Here is a 20,634-nt window from a genome sequence, read left to right on the forward strand (position 1 = left end):
CAACCAGACATGGTGGGATACCTGCAATCCCACAGTAACTGGAGGTGGAAACAAGAGGAGCAGAACTCTGAGGCCAGCAGAAGCTACACAGTGAGAGCCTGTTTCTCTGCTCTTAGAGAGCGGTCAGAGTGGAGCTATGACACTCACCACCTAGGGTGGCTCATAACCACTTGTAACTTCAGCTCCACGGAGCTGACCCTCCTCCCGTCTCCGTGGGCACCCAGTAGTTACATAGCCAAAAAATAGAGCCGGGCAGTGGTGGCGCATGCCTGTAATCCCAGCACTTGGGAGGCAGAGGTAGGTGGATTTCTGAGTTCGAGGCCAGTCTGGTCTACAGAGTGAGTTCCAGGACAGCCAGGGCTATACAGAGAAACCCTGTCTCGAAAAACCAAAAAAAAAAAATAAATAAAATAAAATATAGGTCAAACTGACAATTCCTTACAAATAATGAGATGAATATTTATGATTTCTAAAAAACGTCTGCTGGATCTGGTAGTGCACACCTGTAATCCCAGCACTAGAAATTACAGCAGGAAGACTGAGTTAAAGACCAGCCTAGATTATATGTCTCTCCTGTGTATGTATATGAACATACACAACCGAAAACATGTGAGATTGTAAGTAGAGGTATAAAATCAAAGTCCTATAATCTTCTATTTCTGATGAAAATAACATTTACCTACATAAGTTTCTAATTTGTAACTACAGCAAATAAAACTAGTTTATTCTTTAAAACTATTACAAGAATTCTCCATGTTTATTATCCAACAGAGAACAATTACAGCCAGCATTTCAGCTGTAAGTTACCACCCACAAGTCAACTCTAATCATATCACTTGTTTATATGAAGTAAGAATAATTTTTATGTTTTTAAATAGATGCAAATTATTCAAGGAACAATATTTTATGATCCACAAAGATTATATGAAAATTATATTGTTTTGTAAGGACATATATCCATTGTTCTTAATATTTTCTTTTATAAATTTTTACTTCATTTTAGGAGTAGCCATTTTGCCTGACTGTACACTGTACCTTCAGAGAACAGAAGAGGGCACTGGATCCTAGAACTGGAGTTACAGATGGTCTTGAAACACCATATGGATGCTGGGAATTGAACCCAGGGCCTCTGGAAGAGCAGATGGTACTCTGCGTTCTCTCTCTAGCCTGTTTAGATATTTTGTTTAGTTGTCTTGCAAAAATAGCAAAAATATGCTTTAGTTGGTCCTTTGCCCAAGAAGGCGGCCCACTCATGATGCATAGATGAAATTAAATGCAGTAGCAGCAAGGTCAAAGCAACCAGGTTCAAAACTGTCTGTGATGTAATGTGTTTGGTTATGCAGCTAGTCTAGTCATCAGGTAGTTATAAAAATAATTCCTAGTTTAAAAAATTATTTGTTTATAAAGGGATAAACATATGCAAAGTGCTTAGCACTCTATCTGTATACAGGATTAAGTAGCCCTAATGTTAGGTGGTTTTACACTTTTCTTATTACAAGCACTAGTCAAATCAAACCAGCTAACACTTCTGTCACCTAATCTATTCCTTTGTTTGTATTAACATTTAAGAGCTTTTTTTTTTTTTTTTTTTTTTTTTTAAAGATGCTTAGAAACTCACCCTGTTGGCACTGTGTGGTCACCACAGCCCAATCCTCTCTCTCCTCTGACAGCATCTGTCCTCTTTCCCCAGTTCCCCACTCCTCCAACAGCCTTTGGCCACTCTCATCCTCGATACTGTTGTGACTCACTTTCTCCAGTTCCACATGTAATGTCACCCAGTTCTCTGGCTTAGTCTGTTTAGTCTAACCGCCTCTAGAGCTAAACTACAGAAACACCCCCCCACCCCCCGCCTTTAAAGTCAAATGGTACTTTATTATATATGCACATGCCATATTTCAAAATCCATCTGTTAACAGGCACCTCACTGATTTCTGCTTCAACTACTGTGAAGAATGCTTTAGTGATTTCAATTCAATTTTTTCTAAAGGTTTCAGTCTTAAGATCAACTTCATAGACTGAACACTGGTGAGATGGTGGTAGGTGAAGGTGTTTACCACCAAGCCTGACAGCCCGAGTTCAATCCTCAGAGCCCGTGGGTGGAAGGAGAACCAGCTCCTGAAACTTGTCCTCTGACTTCCACACATGTGCTGCACACATGCAAATATACACAATTGATAAATATAAAAAGTGTACTGCACTGCCACGCTGCTGCTCTGGGCGACACCAGAGAGTGTGACTTGTTTCAGTTACCAAGATCATACCAGGAGAGCAGAAGAGGCAGTCCACAGTGCTGAGAAGTCACAGCAGAAATGCTGAGTAAATTATGCTTGTCATATTCCTGTCTTCCCGCTTGGAAATTTTAGTTCTTTATGTACTATTTTTTCCCACCAAAGATTCAATGAAAGGCATGCCAATGTTATCATATGAGTGTCTGTAAAACAAGCCAAAAAAAAAAAAAAAGATTCCTTCAGATATGAATTCAAAATTGTTATGAAATTTAGAGCCAAACAGCTAAACTTGAGGATTGCGGTCTCTAGAAAGCAAGTTTATGAGTGTTCGGACACTCTCTCTTCAACTACAGCAGGAGGGAAGGAAAGTGGTCACCATCACCAATGAATAAGAATGTGGTATTTGTTGAATAAATTAAACGTTTCCCAAATTACAAGCCAGCATTCAAAGTCAGACACGCAGAATCTATAGCTTACCAGTCACATGTACTGCATAGGTCAGAAATGATAATCCTTGAGCCTTCCCCATATCCACACACAGATAGCGCTCCCCTAAATTTCAGCAAGCTAATTACTTAGAGATTGTTATAAAGACTAATACCCGTTTTGATGAGTCTTTTGAAGCTTGCACAAATGAATTCATGATACCACCAGAAAACCAACTGCACCCCTTTGGTGCTCCATCACATATCCACCATCTGGCTGGTAAGTAACAGAACAAGGATTCCTTCCCTACTTGTCCTCTCTCCCAATAGGATGGCCACTTCCAACCCTTCACTATGCATGCCCTTGGCAATGTTCTTTCACAAATAAACTCAAAGCAAAGAGGGTGTTCTGAGAGACATCACTTCCACGCTCGCTGAGTAAAAATGGCAGCTGCTCACTGGCTCCCTTTCACACAGAAGATCTATCTTCCTACTGTGGCACACGTGGCTACTCCAGAGTGTCTGTCCTGTTACACCTTTCCTCCTTGTAATTAGATCCTAACTGACTTAATCATTCATCATTATCCACAATCCCATTTCCCACTGTCCAAATTACAGACAAGATTTAATGCTAGACTGACCACCTAACTAGTTTTCCAGCACCGCCGGTCTGAGCAGTTCAGAGGACCCTGTGATCATCTCTGTTCTTTGACTTAAGGAGTGGACAGACACCTGGCTACAGTTCATTCTGTTCACTCCTCTCCTGCATAATCCACCTCTCTGACCACTTACCTTACCACCCACAGCAGCATCTCATCCTAAGCTTTTAGCCTTAGTCTTGGAAAACAAATTGCTTTCATGTTTTTAATTGCCCCCACTTCATCACACTTTATCTTTTCTGTTTGCTCCCGAAACCTTCAACCCACCTATACCCCATAAAAGACAGGCAGGCCTCTTTCCCTTTCTAGCTCTAGTTTTGCCCCAGGGTCTCTGTTGCATTGCAGAAGACAGATCTGAATTCTCTTGCCACTCCCTGCCAGCCTAAGTGGAATGCATTCAGAGTAGGCGTGGCTAATTAAACTTGCTCATAGAAAAGCATCCGTGGTCTAGACTTGTTGTTGACTGCAATGGACTCTCCACCTGTCCTTTGGATTCACCAATTCTATTATCAAAGTCTGAACTTCAGAAAGAAAAGGAGGCATCTGCTTTATGTCGTGTCCATTGCTTGTTAGAGCCTAGTTAGAGGAAGCTGAAATGGCTAACACTCCACCTTTAAATATCCACTATGAATGTCAACAGGTAATGATCATCAATACAAAATTACAGTGAATTAAGTACACATTAAGCATTAGACACTCTTTTTATGTCCTTTAGAAACTTAGGTTCTGAGACTAAATCTCGTAGTCTGGGCTAGTCTTGAACTTGCTATGTAATAGAAAATGACTTTGAAACCTCTGATCTCCTTGCCTCCCCCTCCCCCTCCTGGGGAATACAGTTGTGCAATACGCTGTCCAGTTAATGTGGTGCTGGGGAATCTAACCCAGGCCCTCAAGATGCTACTAGACAAGCACTCTACCAACCAAGCTATATCCCCAGTCCCAAGATAAATGTTTTTATGTAGATTCATTAGAATTCAGACATTCACTTAAATGAATACTCAGTGATATATTTGTCCAATCTTCCAAAGTAAATTCTAGAAACAAGGAACAACCCTCAGATCTCTGATTCCAAAATTATTAGCTAACTATAATAGTCACCTCAACTCCATGAAAATAAAATACATTAAGTTTAAGCACGATGTGGTAGTACAACCAAATTTAAACAGCTATCAAAGATAAACTTTCATCTGCCAAGAAGTAAATGATGTTCCATCTGGTTAGTGAAGTACTGGGTTTACAAAGAAAACGGTTATTGAAAAATGATTAACTTTAATAACACCTGGGACAATAAAGACTGGAGAAACACAGTCTCCAACAGTCTGATGCTCCCTGTCCGTCCAGGCTTCCTGTAGTAAATATGTTATGTTGCAATAAAGCTCCTTGAAAAATGAGTCATCTGGAACCAAACATAATCAACAAGATAATGATTAACCAAAAACTGGCACAAATCCTAAGAGAGTAATAAAATTAAAATTCAGCCCTTTGAGAGATCGCTCATGTTTAAATGCTGCTATCTCAAAAATGCAAGACAACTGGGTTTATGTAATATGTTTACATGTTTATATAATGGTTCTGGCATAAGTATTTCAAACATAAGAACTATGTTTGAAAATTTTGTCTTAAAATTTATATTTAACCATGTCACCACAAAATTTAACAATGAAAGGATTTTATTTTCAGCTCAATAGTTCTGATTCTAGAGAGGCTGAAGCAATGGCTCAGAGGTTAAGAACATTTGCTGTTTTTGCCTGAGGACCTAGATTCAGTTCCTAGCACTCACATGGTGGTGTACCATCATCCCTAACTCCACACTCACATGGTGGAGTGCCATCATCCCTAACTCCACACTCACATGGTAGAGTGCCATCATCCCTAACTCCACACTCACATGGTGGAGTGCCACCATCCGTAAGTCCAGTCCCAGGGCATCCAGTTCCTCCTTCTGGCCTTCTCAGACACCAGGTACACACACAGTACACTTACATACATGCAAACAAAATATTTTACAAGTAAAATAAAATAAATCTTAAAAGTTTACTAAAATTAATGCATTTATGTAATTTTTGGTATGGTGTAGTAACTCAGCATTCTACCATCAGCACCATATGAGTATTCTAGATCTTTTAAATATATAAAGGAGTATTATATCCTTTAAAATATAACACATCATCTTTCATACAACAGTGCATTAGTGATTACTATGCAAGGTATATGTGCTAATGTCTTGTCAATAGCACAGCAGAGTGATCATAAACCTCTTCAGAGCAGAAAGGAACACATTATTCCAAGGCCACAAAACCAGTTCTATAAATCTGTCATCAAAAGCACAGTTACCGCAACCAGCGAGCGATCTTGCTAATCATGTAACTACCTAGGACAGACTGGGGTTGAAGATTCAGCTCAGAGCGCTTATCTAGCACGTGCAAGTTCAGAGGGATAGATGGAGGGAGAAAGACAGAGGGAAGGAAGAGGATTTTATTACAGACTGTTTAAACTTTAATAGGAAATAAGGCAATCTTTAATAACTTTAACAAGGATGTTGGTAAGGAAAAAAAACAACTTTAGCTCTTATCATACACTAAATAAAAACAATCTAAAGTAAATCATAGATCCAATGAACAAATACTACTAGCCCTAATGAATAAATAATAACTTTTACTTCATCAACCAGGCACTCTGATGCACATTTGTAATCCTAGCCCTTCAGGGACTATGGCAGGAGGATTGCATGTTTCAGAACGACCTGGGTTCCATATCTAGATTGTATCTCGAAAGAATAAAAAAAATTTTTTTAAATTAGATTTTATCAAAATTAAAAGTCCCTACTCAATCAAAAGTTGTCAGTGAGAAATAATCAGGAAAGTCCCAAGGACAGGAAAACAGTTGCAGCACACAGCACACAGGATTTGTCTGTAGCCTCAAGCACTTATGTTCATTAAGTCAATAATATCAATCCAGTGAAAAGAAATGTGAAGTAGAAGATAAGAAATGTACTTTAAAATTTTTTATCACATTTAATTATTTGGCTTTTGTGCCTCAATGTCACCCCAACCCCAACCCCCCCAGCACCCTACATACACCCCCATAGAGAATGGTGGAGGTCAGAGGACACCTGGTAGGGTAAGTTCTCTCCTTGCCCCCATGTAGTATCGGCCATCATGCTTGGCAGCAGGTGCCTTTACCCACTGAGCCATCTAAGATAGCCAAGAAAGCTATCTATCTATCTATCTATCTATCTATCTATCTATCTATCTATCTATCTAAAGTTTTTTAAGACAGGGTTTCTTTGTGTAATCCTAGGAGTCCTGGATTCACTTTGTGGCTAAACTGGCCTCGAACTCACAGAGAGCTGCCTGCCTCTGCCTACTAAGTGATGGGATTAAAGGTGTGTGTACCACCTCACCCAACTTGAAAGCAATTACTAAAACTACAAATGTCATTTGCCTAATTTAAAAGGACTTGATGTACTTTACCAAATATTACAACAGAAATTCCAGTTTTAAGCAAATCAGTAACATCATAAATAAAAAGTTTAATAATGATCATTTTGTATATATTTATGCGTGTAAAAATAATTATAAATATAATTTGAAATAAACAAAACATCACATTAAAAATGTTAAAACAGAAGTACTACATCTGACAAATACCAATATAATTAATAACAAAGCATATAATGATTCAACAAATAACCAAAGTAAAAGAAAATATACACAATGTCTAAGAAGTAAAAATTTAAGCTGGGCAGTGGTGGCGCACACCTTTAATCCCAGCACTTGGGAGGCACAGGCAGGCAGATTTCTGAGTTCGAGGTTCGAGGCCAGCCTGGTCAAAACTTTTAAAACTGTGATAATTTAATTTAAATCATTTTAGTTATAATTATAATATTATATAGGTCTTAAGAAATAAAATTACAATAGCAGTTTCTTTCCTAAGAAATTTTTCTAGTCAGTCTAAACAATTACACAGTAAATCTAATTATGATTTCTTTTTTTATTTTCCTCTAAAACTTATTACTAACTTTCCTTCAGTAGAATGCATTTCTTTATTACTGCAGGAATATGCTGATTCATCAACATTATCTTTACATCTTGAGCCTCTTTTTGTGACTATATTGGTGGTCTTTCTACTGACATGTCTTGCTTGAGAGGGGTCTCCTTGTGTAACACAGGTTGGATGGGCCTTGAAGCTTGCCCTGTCCTGCTCAGCTCCATTGAGATGGTCTCCCCCCATCCCCCGCCCACTTCCCTTCCTCTCCCTCTCCCCTTGCCCCCCCCCACTTCTTCTTTTTAATTCTCTGGAGAATTTACTTATCTTATATTGATCCCAATCCCAGTTCCCTTGCACTTTTACTCTCTGATCAGTAAATCTCACATGACTTGTACTAACCCCCAAGAACTATTAGTAGTAAGTTTGATCTCCTCTCTTGAGCTCCAACACCTGCACTATCTCTATGGTTTTCTAGTGTGTCTAGCTTCCGTCTCGAGTTAGTTTTCAGTCTTCTCTAGCCTCCACCATTTACCTATAATAGGTGGATTCTGAGGCTCAAATGAAGAGCCTAGTTGGCAGAAAGGAGAGAAAGAGAAGAGAGGTCTCCTTGGGGAGGGAGTTGGGGGATTTCAAGCACTCATGTTGCTTCCAGCAATTTTGACCACAGAGTGGGGACCTTGTAGGAAGAAGCAGATGTTCATTTGCTTACAGACCTGTTGGCATCCTGGAGTTTCAAGGTTGGGAGGCTGGGCAAGTGAAGCCTGTGAAGCTGTAGACCCTGCAGGGTTCCTGCTCATACAGATCACATTCTCTATCTGCTTTGTCATCCATACTAGTAGTGTTTGCCATTTATGGGACTTATTGAGCTTTTTTGGTTGTTTATTTAATTTCTCATTAGTAGCTTTCGTTATCTTTCTACTTGCAGTTCACTCAGCTGCCTCTCGTTTAATTCTTTTGAGTTCTTTGTCAAGAATTCCATGTACTTCGATATCTTTCAAGTCAGTTTCCAGAGTTCCTAACTTTGGTGGAATCATGTTTGTAGGGTGTGGTTTTGATGCTAAGGTCCTGTCTCCAATTGGCTCCTGATTGGTCAATAAAGATGCCAGGGACCAATTTCTGGGCGGAAGGAAAGAAGAGGGACGTCCATGTCCCCCTGCAGGCAGGCTAAGAGATGCTGGAAGAGAGCGTTTTTGCCACGCTTTGGAGGGAGAGAAGGTGTCGGCCATGTGAGACTTTGGACAGAGTGGTCATATTTACTTCCCCAGGCTGAACAAGGAGGTAACTGAACAACTAAAGCTGAGGGCAGATTTGGGGTGCTGAGCATTGGGAAGGGGACCCTAGCCGTGGGAGATTAGAAGCACCCAGCAATTGAGCCAATAAGGCAGGTTGAAAAATAAGCTTGTGTGTCTGTCTGTCTGTCTGTCTTTTGTCCGCAGATTCGAGGGAACCTGGGCAGGGCTGGTAGCGCAGTCTTCCCAGAGCATAAAGCCGGATAACAAAAACTACTCACTACACATGCTGCCTTGTATTTTCATATTTTTTGTGCTTCTAGTTTTCAAATATGCCCAAAGTAATGCTAAGGATGTACTGGCTGTTGTTATGATACCTTAAGTGTAACAAGTCTGAAAATACCAGAGGAGACAGTGACATTCTTCTTTTTTTTAGTAAATTTAAAAATGATTTTATTTTTATGTATATTGGTGTTTTGCCTGCATGTGTATCTGTGTGGGTATCTGATCCCCTGGAACTGGAGTAACAGACAGGTATGAACTGCTTTATGGGTGCTAGGAATTGAATCCGGGTCCTCTAGAAGAGCAGACAGTGTTCTTAACTGCTGAGCTGTCTCCAGCCCTGAGAAGAGAGATCCTGTGCATGCTCGCACAGACAGACAGACACACAGACAAGACACACACACACACAGAGAGAGAGAGAGAGAGAGAGACTGACTCACTGCTATGTTGAAACACTCAACTTCATAATTCAAACACTACTGGACATAAAGTATAATATATTAACAGTGATTTTAACAAAATGCTATTTTACCTGAAGATGCTGTTGGGTAAAGAGGGAGCTCAACCGAGAAGCATTACACGACTCTGTAGGTCACATGGGTTTAGTAGATTATCTCCAGCGTATTCCAGCCAACAGCTACAGAACATACACTCTCTTCATCTACTTGTAGTGTTTGAGAATGTCCCCTTGGGCTCAGGTATTTCAACAACAACAACAACACAACTGATGACACTTGGGTAGATTTAGGAGGTGTGGCCTTCCTAGAGGAAACATGTCACTTGAGGCAGGCTTTGAGGTTTGTAAGCTACATACCAGTACCAGTTCACTTTCTCTGCTTTCTGCTTGAGTTTGAAGATGTGGGACTCTTCATGTGTGCCAGCCACTTGTCTGCCTGTTGCCACCCTTCCCTGTGACACTGATGGCTTCTTATCCCTCCAGAACCATTAGCCCAAATAAATCCTTCTATAAGTGGCCTTGGCCACAGCAACAAAAAGAAGCAAAGTCACAGATGTCTTATGGCATGAAACAAGTTGGGTTGGGTGGAGCTATTCTATCTTACCACATTGTAATAGAATAAAACTAGAAAGCAACAGCAGAAATAACTATGAAAAGGGGAGACTGAACAGAACAGTTTAAATGAACAGTGACTCACTGAAGAAAAATGGGACATTTTTTAAATTATGGATTCAAATTATAGAAACCATACAAATAAATCTATGGGATACCAAAAATGCAATCTAAAATGGAAGTTTGTAGCTCTGAGTACCGGAGGGATGAAGGATGAGTTATCTAACAATGCATCTCCAGGTCTTAAACAGCAAGAACAAACCAAATCCCAAATCAGCAGAAGAAAATGAAGATCAAAGCAGTAGTGAGTCAGAGACCAAAATAAAAAACAAAACAAAACAAAAAAAACAAATAACAAAAATAACAAAGAAACAGTTGGATCTTTGAGAAGATAAACAAGAGCTACAAACCCAATGCCAAAGTAAAGTGGAAGAGGGAAGTAACACAGTTAAAGGAGAGGATGGGGTCATTATAAGATATAACTGAAATCCAGATATCATTTGAGAATATTTTTTTAAACTGTATTACAATGAACAGAAAATTTTAGAAGAAACAGGGAAATTTCCAGATAACCCACCAAAATTTACCTAAATACAAAACAGAGCAGTAGCAGCCAGTGACACTGTGATTAAAGCTCGGGCTTGACAGACATGCTCCTGAACTCTTCTGAACTGTTAAAGGCAAGACAATGAGAGGGAAGCAGAGGGGAACCCATCCCTGCTGGCAGACCATAGTCCTGAAAGAAACTACAGCCTTTGAGAACTGAAACAAAGTCAACAATGTAGCAGGACAAAGAACAACACACAAAGCCTAGTAGCTTGACTTTATACTCTAGGAGCTGATCAAGAAATAAGTTGTAGCCGGGCGTGGTGGCGCACGCCTTTAATCCCAGCACTCAGGAGGCAGAGGCAGGCGGATTTCTGAGTTCGAGGCCAGCCTGGTCTACAAAGTGAGTTCCAGGACAGCCAGAGCTATACAGAGAAACCCTGTCTCGAAAAAAAAAAAAAAAAAAACCAAAAAAAAAAAAAAAAAAGTTGTAAGAAAAATCCCATTCACAGTAACTTAAAATAAATTATTTATATATATATATGTGTGTGTGTGTGTGTGTGTGTGTGTGTGTGTGTGTGTGTGTGTGTATACTCCCATTCATTCTAAGAAATCACCTAACCAAGGTGGAAGATCACTAAAATAAAAACTACTGAGTGCTGGAAAAGAAAGTGAACACTAGAAGACAGAAGGACACCCCGTGGTAACACTGAAAATGGCCATATTACCAACCAAAATTGGTATGGATTCTATGCAATACCATCAAAATGCCAACAATCTTCCTCACAAAGAGTAAGCAAGAAAGATTTTATTTGGAAACACAACAGCCGCAGACAGAGTACCCACTCAGTACAGAGTACCCAGTCATACAGAGTACCCACTCAGTACAGAGTACCCACTCAGTACAGAGTACCCAGTCATACAGAGTACCCACTCAGTACAGAGTACCCAGTCATACAGAGTACCCACTCAGTACAGAGTACCCAGTCATACAGAGTACCCACTCAGTACAGAGTACCCAGTCATACAGAGGTTTGCTCTCACATATGGCATCTTAAAAGCAAAACCAAATACTCTGAAAGAAGAGAAGGAATGAAGAAAAGAAAAAGGCTGGAGAAAGAAAGGGAGAAGCCAGAGCCTACATTTACTAGATCTGAATAAATATATGTGCATATGGAAACAATACAGAAAAAATTCATTATTCTGTAAAATTCCTGAGTTAATAAACAATTACCCCAAAATAAAAACAAACCTCAGTAAATGTGGTCCTTGCTACCATCTCTCTAGCTTTCATCTATTAAAGTATGAAGTTGCAGGGCGTGGTGGCGCATGCCTTTAATCCCAGCACTCGGGAGGCAGAGGCAGGCGGATTTCTGAGTTCGAAGCCAGCCTAGTCTACAAAGTGAGTTCCAGGACAGCCAGGGCTACACAGAGAAACCCTGTCTCGAAAAACCAAAACCAAAACAAAACAAATAAAGTATGAAGTTATTAGTGCTTCCTTAACAGTCCTGAATATCCTATGTTAGCTCAGTACAAGAATAGCACTTTTATCTTTTTTAATTACTTGAGACAGCTTCTCTCTATATAGCCTTGTCTGGCCATATAGACCAGACTAGCCTTGAACTCAGAGAGATCAATCTGACTGCTGGGATTAAAAGTGTGTACCATTGGGGGTTGGTGAGATGGCTCAGTGATTAAGAGTGCCGACTGCTCTTCCAAAGGTCCTGAGTTCAAATCCCAGCAACCACATGGTGGCTCACAACCATTCGTAATGAAATCTGATGCCATTTTCTGGAGTGTCTGAAGACAGCTACAGTGTACAGTGTACAGTGTGTAAGTAAACAAATAAATAAATATTTTTAAAAAGTGTGTACCATCACACCCAGCTTGTAAGTTTATTTTAAATAAGTGGGTCAGAACCCTATGGAGAGCACAGGACTTCAAGCCATTCTGTTTCTGTCCTTACTAATTCACTCACAAATGTTACATGGAAGCGTTAGAGCAGCTATAACAACCCTAAACAGGTGAGCATGCCTATGTCCTAATAATGCAATGTGACCTATCTTAAGTCTGAATTTCACTTTTTTTTTTAATGATTTCTACTTTCAGCCACTTAAAAATGCAGAAACCATTCTTGACACTAAACAAAAGGGCTGGGAATGTAGCTTGCTGGTAGGGTGCTGGTCTAGCAAACACCAAGTCTTGGGTTCCATCTAGCACCACAACACACACACACACACACACCTTGGTACGGGTATGGCTTGCACCAAGTAGCACTTTGCTAACTCCCACTACATCACAGGTTTATCATTTCACACAAAGAAGAAAATACGAACTGATAAAAATGTAAAGTTTAAGACAATTCTATTGATTCACTCATGCATTCCATAGTTTTCCCCACTCGTGGAAATGTGAGCAGTTACTATTCAAGGTGCAGAATGTTGGGTGCAATAAATATTCAATTAGCCAAGGCCTAGTGGCACATGCCTGATCCCAGCACTTGTAGGATAAAGCAAAAGGGTTCACCAGGAGGCCCGCGTAGGCTACGTATCAGTTACACGGTTCAGTGGGTAAAGGTCAAAGGTGCTTGCTACCAAGCAGGATGACCTGAGTTCAATCCCAGGCCCAACAAAAAGGCAAGAGAACCAACTTTGACAAGTCATCCTCAGACTGCCACATACGGACGCACCGAGGCAGCTGTACAGCCATAGACAGACGGACACACACACAAAGTAATGAAAATAAATGGGGTCTAAAGATTTGGCTCAGTGGTTAAGAGTGTTTTTGCAGGGGACTTGAATTCATTTTCCAGTACCCATGTTAGGCAGCAGCTCATAGCTACCTGTAACTCCAGCCCCAGGGGATACATCCTTCTGGCCTGCTCAGGCACTTGAATTCACTTATGCACATTTCCACACAGACAGACATACATACAAATAATTAAAAACAAGCATATCTCCAATAAATAAATAAATGGAATTAAACAATCCTACCAAACACAAGATACCTTTGCATCCCTATGGAATGCACTACCTAACGAAGATGAAGCCAGGTAAACCCAAGTAACCAAACGACAGTCAGATGACACATGCTGAACAAGGTAAGGTGCAGACTGCTTTCTGTGATACCAAATGTATATGGACCCATCAGAGATGAAAATCTCCAAAAGGCTGAAGTACTGAAAGGAAGGGGTGGTACTTAACACCAGTTCTTGATGAACAGGAGTTAGCAAGACAAATGGAAACTATAAATGACAGATGGATCAGAAACAAGATGGCAAGGGAAGGAGAAGGGGATAAAGAGAAGCAGTAAGAGTGGGCACTGCATTAGTGAGAGAAACTAGAGCACCCTGTGTAAGAAGGAACAGGGAGCAAGAAAGATAGCAGCAGCCAGGGGGAAGCTAAGGAGCAAGCTTGGCCAGAATACAGGCCAATCTAAAGACCCAGCTAAGAGTTCATGTCCTAACAACACTGTGGTAAACAAGCTCTTAAACTGGGAGCAACGATACTCATGACACAGTAAGAAAGAAAAGGCTAATGGCCGAGTGTGGGTTTAGTGAAAACATAAGAGGGTCAAATTCAGAGTAGACATTACAACACTGCCTGGAATGGGCCAGAACCGGAAAGCCATACTATGGACTGTTTTCAGTCTACTGAAACAACTCCATTCAGTTGCTAAAACGGAAACTACACCCTTGAAAGTCTCATCCAAAAACAAACAACAAGAAGTAACATCATTATATGGATGAACTATTAAACAACTCTCTTTGGCACAGTTGACAGCCAAAACTGCTTTCAATACCAAAGTAGGTGTTAAAATCCGGAAAGAAAGAGCCAGAAGGTGGAAACGGGTGACCTCATCCTGGTCACACAACCCACTGTTTGCCTCTATCATCGCCACCACCCACAAACAGCTGTCTCAAGATCTGGGTAGCATCACAGGAATTCTGAGTAATTGGTTAGGGGTCTTGAATCCAGATTGACCAACAATCTACAATAATTCACCTGAAAACAAGAATTTTATCAAAACAGAAAGGAAACACATGCTCAAATACATAACGGTAGTTTAGCAAACTCAGACAGCAAGGCTTTAAAAGCACAGAGGCCCTCATAACATCAGCCACTGGCAAGCTCTAGATCTAGCACACCTATCAGTGTGCCACCACCTCGCCCCAGCTTGTCTTGAGTGCCTGTGCTCCAGCAGTCACCGTTAGCTGGGACTACAGAAATGTCAGAGCTTTGCATGTCCCAGGTGACTCTTCTGTAAGTTTATCTGCCACAATCAGACTCTAACATCCATTCTAAGAAACCATTTATAGGTACATTATAATCGATAATGTAGCCACCAACATATATATGCCACTGTCCTCCTAACGGACAGTGAACTTAATGAAAATGGCTTATTATCTAATAAGCTTCATGAGAACAAGGATTTGTTTTGTTCACGGATATAGTCCCAGTAATAAAATAATGTCTGAAATGACGCATTTGTGTAATAGTTATTAAATGATTAGATAGGTAACTGTTTAACAACAGATTTCTCATGCTAGGACTATAGTTAATATTAATTACCAAAAAGCTGCAACAGTTATTACATATTGAGCATTCCTTACCCAAAACGCTTGGGTCTGGAAGGGTTTCTGATTGATACGTTAGGGTTTTTTTTTTTTTTTTTTTTTTTTTTTTTGGTGGGGGGGTGGATTTTTGTTTTGTTTGGGGTATTTCATATACTAGACTGAGCACCCATAATCTAAAAATCCAGTGTTCCTATATCTTCAAAGTTTGTTTGTTCACAGTTCTGGGTTTGGAACGTTTAACACTTCTGTACTGAGATGCTTCATTTCTATGATGGTCATCCACAGATGAAGGCGTTAATGTGGGGACAGTTTTACTCAAGCTATTGAACTGTTAATAAGGTTTTAAGCTTTAATGTATGTGTTAGGCTCAAATGAAGATGTTTCGGGCCCTTTAGAAAGTTAGTACAGCTATCAATAAAGTTCCTGACTCCCCGGACTCCCTGTGAGCCCCTGGTCTGAGCTCCGACCTTAGCCTCCTCAGGGCCGAGATGAAAGGCCCTCAAACACCATATCCTGCAACAATAATTGCTTAAAGCAAACATACCACACGAATCCTAAGACTCATAATCAAAACCAAAGAAGAAGCGAGTATCTGTGAAAGTTATATCACTGACATAAGTAACACAGATGACAGAGCCCCAAAACTCTGTAACAACTGAGAATGCCAGCAGACAGGCACAGCTAACAGTCACACCTACACTGAAACTGCAGCTAACCGTGAGCTGCTCTGTCTGTCCTTTCCTGGGGGTTTGTGGCAGAGTGGGAGCAGACGTGGCAAGTAAACATTCCTCTCTGTTCTATCTCAGGAAGACACTATGGCCTGACCTGTTTTCCTGCTAAAACACAGATCTGAAATTGAGGGAAATGCCTGACAACAGAGGCCTAAGATAAACCTCCAGGCTCCTAAAGCTTTCTATACTTCACCCAAATGATTCCTACCACTCTGTTTTCAAAGCCTACATTATAAACCCATAAGGACTTTGTTTATAGCTGGAAGAGTGCTGAGCACATACCAAGCATTCAATAAATATTTCCTGACTAAATATTGCCTGAACCCTCCACAGAATTACACCCTTGTGAGAGCAGGGGTTTCCAGCAGCTCACTCACTGGTTCTCATTACACGCAGTGAGGATGTGAGCTGCAGACGGTAAGAAAACCCTCTTTACTACAGAGTGTATGTAGGATTTGGAATCACAGTACTATGCTGCCTGCATAAGACTCAAACTCCATAATCTTAACCCTACTGCACTGAGCCAAGGAAAGGAGTTTCAAAGAAAGCAAGTTTCAGTATAATCATTAAATCCCATTCACAGTCATGATTAATATTTTAAAGTAAATACTACCTTTCTAATAATCTGTCCTAAAGGTTGCTCCCTAGTATCTGATCTCAACCTACATTATTAGATTTTAAAGTGGGAAGTCACCCATTGTCTGCACACAAACAAATTTATACCAATCATGACTGAAGACTGAAAAATTAAGCTGCCAATGGACGCCAAGTATGAAAAACACTCACAGCTATGTCGCACCTAAACTGTAAACAGGATGCCCTTCAAAGTGATTTTTTTCAAGCAGACCTCCCACTCACTCATCAATAGAAGTCAGTTGTGTTACTTTTCTGGAACAAATGACTCAATGAAAAACTCAAATTTTGTCATTTGCTCTCAAGTATCACTCAGAAAACCAGTATAGAATAGCCACTTCAAAATCAACATGGAAAAATAAATATCAGAGACAAAAATACTTGAAAATAATATTGAATATGTATGTCTTTTAAAACAGGAAGTCATCTTAACTTTAGGAAGTCAGAAAAGTACTCTTCCAGCTGCTTCTCAACTGTGAGTTGCCACCCCAATATCCTACATATCAGATATTTACATTGCAATTCATAACTGCAGCAAAATTGCAGTTATTATGTAGCAATGAAACTTACTAATGCTGCAACCCTTGAATACAGTCCCTCATGTTGTGGTAATGCCCCCCCTCAACCATGAGATTATTTCATCCTACTTTATAACTGTATCTGAATCTTAGATACAGGGTATCAGGTCTGTGACCCCTGAGCCGAAAGAGATAGCAAAGCACAGCTTGAGAAGCACTGCTCTAGAGAAAAGAAGTGTACTCCCATGAAGTAGACAGTCTGACCTCTGATAGAACAGCTCACTCACAGACATTCAACTGATCATCTTCAAACAACATACACAGACAGTGGTGGCTCAGCAGGTCAAATGCACGCCGGGCAGGGGCAGGCGTGCCGACCCGGTCAATCCCTAGATCCCAAAGTGAAACGTTAGAACCAACACCTCCAAGTTCTCTTCTAACCTCCAATGTGATCCATATATACAACAAGGAATGTGTGTACTCACACTCTCCCACACACTCAAAATTGTAACACACAATAAACTTAAAGAAAAAGTATACCGTGTAAATTGGACTGTAAACTTTTACTGTGTACATATAAATACACATATTAACAAATCTATGGACTTAAAAACTCATACATTAGCCGGGCGTGGTGGTGCACGCCTTTAATCCCAGCACTTGGGAGGCAGAGGCAGGCGAATTTCTGAGTTCAAGGCCAGCCTGGTCTACAAAGTGAGTTCCAGGACAGCCAGATACAGAGAAACCCTGTCTCGAAAAGAACAAAAACAAAACAAACAAACAAAACAAAACAAACAAAACAAACCACCTCATACACTTTACTAAGGACCACCTCACTCAGACTATTCTTAACAGCATCTGATATCCTGCTATTGCTCTCATTACAAATGTAAGTAAGTTGTGGTTATTTGTTGGACATATAGTTTAAAGTCATATGGCATCAATTCTGAGGTTCAAAACAATCCTTACATGCAGACAGGCTTTGCTACTTGTTCCCCAGCCTACAACAGGGTTAAAACTGGAAAAAAGAAAAGAGGAGCCGGTGAGATCGTTCAGTGAGTAAAGCTGAACAGCTGGGTCCCATTCCTGGTACCCACATGGTAGAAAGAGCAGACTCTGACAAAGTGTGCATATGTATACACACAGAGAGGAGGCTGGGGGCAGGGGATAAATAGATTTATTTCTTTAAAAAACAGTAAGTCTAAATAAAAAGGGAAAAATCAGAAACACTGATCCAATAGCATACACACCTCTAGAGTCAAGTCTACCGTGTCTGTATTTAAAAAAGAACACCCAACTTACTGCAGAAATAGCTGACTTCAGAAGTAGACTGAGATGCTGGGAACTGTATTCGGTGCATTTCTGTTACTGTGATAAAATACCATGACAGAAGAATTCCAGAGGGAATGGGAGGGATGTGGCAGCGCTGAGGAAGCAGGGTGGAAGGAAGCAGGAAGCTGAGAGCTTACATCCTTAAATGCAAGCAAGAAGCAGAAAGCTGGAAATGTCATGAGGCTTTTAACTCTCAATGTCCAACTCCAGGAGGACACCTCCTCCAACAAGGCCATACCTCCCTAAATCTTCTCTAACAGTGCTACCAACTGGGGACCAAATGTTCAAGTATTTGACCCTCTCAGGGATGTTCACATTCACACCACTGCAGGAACATTCTGTCACATCCAAAAGCCAAGGGAAACCATTTTACTCGAACTCACAGAAGCTCGGGATCCCCACACAAGCTTGGGCCCACAAACACCCTCCCTGATGGTTTATATGCAGCTCATGGTTGACAGGGGAGAGCCATTCTCTTCAGTTGTGTGGCCACTGGTAAAGTGTCCTTACACCTATAAAGTCTATTGAATTTATTAGATGCGCGCGCACACACACACACACACACACACACACGCACGAAGATAAAAATAGAAAGGGAGACTGCTAGGGAAGAGGAAGTGGAAAGATGGGGGAGATTTGTGAATGTGATAAAAATATACTGTACAATGTATGGAAATGTCTAATGAAACCCATTATTATGTGTTATTTAACACAGGTTAGTAAAAAAAAAAAATTAAAATACCCAGAAGTGGTGATGTATGCCTTTAATTCCAATACTTGGGAGGATCATGAATTCAAGACCAGCCTAAATACCTTTCTCAAAACCAACCTCACCCATCCTAAAGTCACCGAGAGAAAGAGTAAAAGAGGCGTGGGAAGAAGACATTGAGGCAGGAGTAGCCCAACAGAGGGTGTCAAAGGCCTGTGCAGGTGTCAACATCCAGGTGAATGAAAAAGGCCCCTGCCCTCTCATGCTGGAGCCCAAAGAAGATGAAGATGTCTACACGAAGGAGTTAAGCTAGGAGCTGGTGAGGAATTGCTTAAGCAAACTGAAGACCAGATTCATCACAATTTGAAAAATTAGTTACAAATATGTTGAGAAAACTAAAACAAGCCCTACCCAGTTATAAAACAAACCATCACAGGTGTAAATTCACGTTCCCTCCACAAGCACACTCTATCTCTGATTACTCTGCGATAATGACAGCTATTCATACAGCTAGAACAAAGCTGGCCTTTAAATACCATTCTCCACAAAGATTATTAAGTCTCCTTGAAATGACGGCTACTCCAGTACTGGAGCAGGAAGAGCACAAGGCAAACTGGATCACTAAAACTGTCAAAACTGGATCATCAAAACTGTTGGGTATACCTCAGCTAAAGAGCAATGTCATTGGCTCACAGGAAATAACAAAAAATGTTCAGAGGGTGATGGGCATCAGCTCAGAATCTTGCCTGGTGTCTGCAGTGGTCAGAGTGTCAGGGCCCTGGAACTGCAGTTACAGACAATTATAAGCTGCCATGTGAGTGCTGGGAATCAAATCCAGGTCCTCTGCAAGAGGTAACAGTGGTCTTAATGGCTAAGCAGTCTCTCCAGTCCAATTCCTCAATTTTTCAAACACCCGAAGGACTGAACAAAACATATAATGTCTGTCTGCTAAGTCTGCAGCCTCTGGCCCAAAGGCATATTTCTCAAAGTGAAGCCTAGGGATACAAAGACGCCACTTGATATACACACTGACAACATTCTCACAGGCAGTTTTATCTCAAGGGTGTGGAATTTTCTGAGAGACAGCTAGTTCCATATTTTTTTAATGCTATACATCATGGAATATTGTATTGTTCATACATTTTTTAGATTTATTTATTTTATGTATATGAGTACACTGTAGTTGTCTTCAGACACACCAGAAGAAGGTGTCAGATCCCATTACAGATGATGGTGAGCCACCATGTGTTTGCTGGGAAATAAACTCAGGACCTCTGGAAGAGCAGTCAGTGCTCTTAACCACTGAGCCATCTATCTCTCCAGCCCATTTATACAATTTTTAAAAACCCTGTATTGGAAAATGCCAGGGTCACAGAAAAGCCGCAAGAACAGTAGTAATAAAAAACAAAACAAAACAAAACAAAACACCACCCATATGCTATTAACAAATTCACTCACAGGTAACACTGTCTGTCTATCTGTATATGTTTGGCTTTTTACATATGTATATATTCACCTATAAAACATAAAAATTTTAAATGAACCATTTAAAAGTTAGGCACAGTAGGTGTGTAGTGTTCTCTGAGGCTGAGACAGGACTATGGCAGTGTGGGCGGGCTATCCAGTGAGTTTTGGCTCAGCCTAAGACACACAGTGAGCCCTGCCACAAACAAGAGCAAGTTACAGACACATGGTTCCTTCTCCCTA

At 40.5% G+C, this 20,634-nt stretch overlaps 1 protein-coding gene across 9 annotated transcripts in view; it reads right to left on the reverse strand.

The window, feature by feature from the left end:
* Eml4 (EMAP like 4) overlaps positions 1 to 20,634 on the reverse strand; it is a 123,920-nt gene that overhangs the window by 89,303 nt on the left and 13,983 nt on the right. Inside the window, exon 1 of one of the 9 annotated variants that reach the window (XM_085833006.1) lies at positions 2,262 to 2,457. The exons of the other annotated variants lie outside the window; for them this stretch is intronic. The gene's annotated coding sequence lies outside the window, so the exon portion shown is untranslated. Of the gene's footprint in view, positions 1 to 2,261; positions 2,458 to 20,634 lie in introns of those variants that run through there. 9 annotated transcript variants of the gene reach the window in all.

Source organism: Mus caroli, unplaced genomic scaffold, assembly GCF_978045245.1.
Source record: "Mus caroli unplaced genomic scaffold, Mus_caroli_1 scaffold_18, whole genome shotgun sequence".
Classification (NCBI taxonomy): Eukaryota; Metazoa; Chordata; class Mammalia; order Rodentia; family Muridae; genus Mus; species Mus caroli.